Here is a 3,138-nt window from a genome sequence, read left to right as displayed (position 1 = left end):
CTGTTCTCATTACAAGAACATTCCACTCCCTTAAGTCCCTTTAATCACTTATAACACTCTCTCTTTATCTCCCATATGGAAACAATATGTCCTATTTTCCACATGCTGTAATTATCCCCTTTGATAAAATCATGTGTAAAAACATGCGCAACACGCCAAGTACTATCACCCACCTGGCCAATTTACATACCCTTCGATTCTTTTTTTTCTACTTTAGATTTTGCTTCATGGATTTTTGCAGCCATATTTTCCAGCATCAGTCAGAAAAACTGAATAGAAAATGTAGCGTGATTGCAAATGCCCCTCCTCCTTTCTTCTCCGCGCTTTCCCTGTGATCCCATTAACCCGTCCCCCCAGGAACACAAGCCTTTGGAGTCGGGGATCTCTCAGCACCTCAGAAGGAGGGTGTGGAGCCGGCACCTTGGCACGGGAGTCCTTGGAAGCCCTGGAGAAAGGCCCGTCTTAGCCCCTCCAGCGCAGGGCCGGCCGGAGCAGGCTCCCCGCACCCGCTGCCTGGGACAGTCTTTCCAGGTCCTGGACGTAGTCCTTGGGGAAAGGAGTGGAGTGGAGCCATAGACCTTTGGCTGTGGAGGCACAAGGCTCTTAGTCAACATCATGGGTCTCACTCCAATGCATGTGGGACTTGGGCTGAGTCTCTGAGTCATTTCTTAGACTCCATTTCTTTGACTTTAAAATGAGGACCTGTGTCCTGGCTGGTGTGGTTTAGTGGTTAGAGCGTCAGCCCGTGCCACAAAAGGGTTTGATTCTCGGTCAAGGGCATATACCTGGGTTGCAGTTGTTTATTTTATTTTTTTATATATATATATATATATATATATATATATATTTTATTGATTTCAGAGAGGAAGGGAGAGGGAGAGAGAGATAGAAACATCAATGATGAGAGAGAACCATTGATCAGCTGCCTCCCGCCCACCCCCCACTGGGAATTGATTCCGCAACCTTGGAATGTGTCTTTGACCGGAATCAAACCCAGGACCCTTTAGTCTGCAGGCCGATGCTCTATCCACTGGGCCAAACCAGCTCGGGCTGGCTTGCAGGTTTGATTCCTGGCCCCAGTTGGGGCATGTGCAGGAGGCAACTAATTGATGTCTCTCTCTCACATCGATGCTTCTTTCTCTTTCTCTCTCTATTCCCTCCCCTCTCCCTTCTACTCTTTCTAAAAATCAATGGAAAACTATCCTTGGGTGAGTATTAACAAAAATAACAACAACAACAATAATAATAAAATTAGGGCCAGAGTGGTGCCCGTCCTCAGGGTTTGTGTGCCATTTAGAATGCCCAGTCTTGACTGCGAACTTACTATAGGGTGTCCCAAAATTCACGCAAGAAGTAATTTTGATAGAAAACACAGGTTCATAATTAAAAATTGTAAATTTTGTATTGATTCATAAAGTATACAGTGTAGGGTTATGTATGGAATAGCACATCGGGTAAATGGCCTCCACGGCTTTGCTGGCACATACGCAAAGCAGTGGTCTTCATTGGTCTTCATTGTCCCTGCTCCTGGGCCATAATTGGTACTTGGTGATGCTTATCAAATTGAAGGGATTGAAATCAAAGGGCAACAGATATTAGAATCTGATTCAATAAACCAAGTAAAATTAGGCTTTTATTTTTTTGTTGTTGTTGTTAATGCTCATGCAATATTCAAATCTTGTGTGAATTTTGGGACACCCTATATATGCCTAGCATTTAAAAATGTAACGCTTGCCACAAGTCTACCTGAGATTCCATTCTACAGATGGGGAAGCGGAGGCCTGGGGGTATTACTTTAACCTTTAACCTGGCCAGGTTGACAGCGGTCCTCGGGGGAGCTGGGATGGGCACCTTGTGTCCATGGTGTTTCCATCCTCTGTACTCTCCTGTCTCTTGGTGACATGCAGTGTGTCCCTGTCCTGGAGGGGCTCAGCGGGGAGCAGCTGTGAAGCTCAAGGTCCCGGCACACAGTGAACACGCTGTGTTTTTCCCCTTCGTCCCCTCATCGCTCAGCATGAACCCTCCGGCGGGGCTCAGAGACCGAAGCTCAGGGGGTGGGACGGAGCCCGTACGGGATTCCAGGGCTTTCGAAGGTTCGGGGTCCACAGAGCCCTGGAAGAATGTGGCTTTGAGCCATTGTCCCCCGAGTTCCTAAATCCATAGGCAGATTAGGCAAAATGGGATCCGTATGTTTCTGATTCATTTACACTTAACTCATCAGAAATGTTCCTTTTTATGAGCTATTTGATGTCCAGAAAGCCTTTTGAGTCGATTTTATAAGCCTTTTAAAGACTTTTCTCTTAGAAACAGGCGATTGCATTTTGCCAAGAATAAACAAACTTGAACCTCAAAAGCGCAGAGCTCGCCAAGGATTCTGATGCCAGAGGGCAAGTTTGTGAAGTCACCTCTTCCTCACTCCTGACACCTTCTTCCGTTTCTTGCTCCCAACCTTGGTCCCTCTGGTTTCCTTGCACCACTTTTTACCCCACTTGCAAGTAGGTGCACCTCCGTCCAGTGTACTTCTCCCGTGGCCCATCTCTCATTGTCCGATTACCCGCCTGCCTATGGCAGAGAACGCGTGAGGAGGTGCCGTTAGTTCTCAGCGGCTCTGAACTCAGTCCCAGCATGGGTCCCCTCACCTGGCACTTTCTGAAGAGCTCCCACTGTCCCACGCGATTTTCATAAAACAGGCACGGGAGCCTTCGTGATTTCCACTTACTTTTTACATATGTTTTTTAATTATTATTATTTTTTTTAGAGAGAGAGAGAAAGGAAGGGAGAGGGATAGAGAGATAGAAACATCAATGAGAGAAAAACATCGATCAATTGATCAGTTGCCCCCTGCACGTCCTCCTCCCCGCCCCCCGGGATTGAGTCCACGGTTCTGGCATGTGACCTGACCGGGAATCGAACCGTGATCTCTTGGGTCCCAGCCAGGCTGATTCCCTTTCTATTCAAGGAAACTGAGGCTCAGAGGACCTGTGGGATTGGCTGAATCAATCTGGCTTAAAGGTGGTGAACTCCTGTTTTAGTCCATTCCGGTGGTTTTCACAGAATCCCAAAGCTTAGGTGGCTTGTAAATAGTAGACATTGACTTTGCATGTTCTAGGGCAGTGATGGCGAACCTTTTGAGCTCGG

This window comes from Myotis yumanensis, unplaced genomic scaffold, assembly GCF_028538775.1.
Source record: "Myotis yumanensis isolate MYYU_CA2020_CCGP unplaced genomic scaffold, mMyoYum1.0.hap1 SCAF_19, whole genome shotgun sequence".
Taxonomy (NCBI): domain Eukaryota; kingdom Metazoa; phylum Chordata; class Mammalia; order Chiroptera; family Vespertilionidae; genus Myotis; species Myotis yumanensis.
This window is presented reverse-complemented; position numbering follows the sequence as displayed.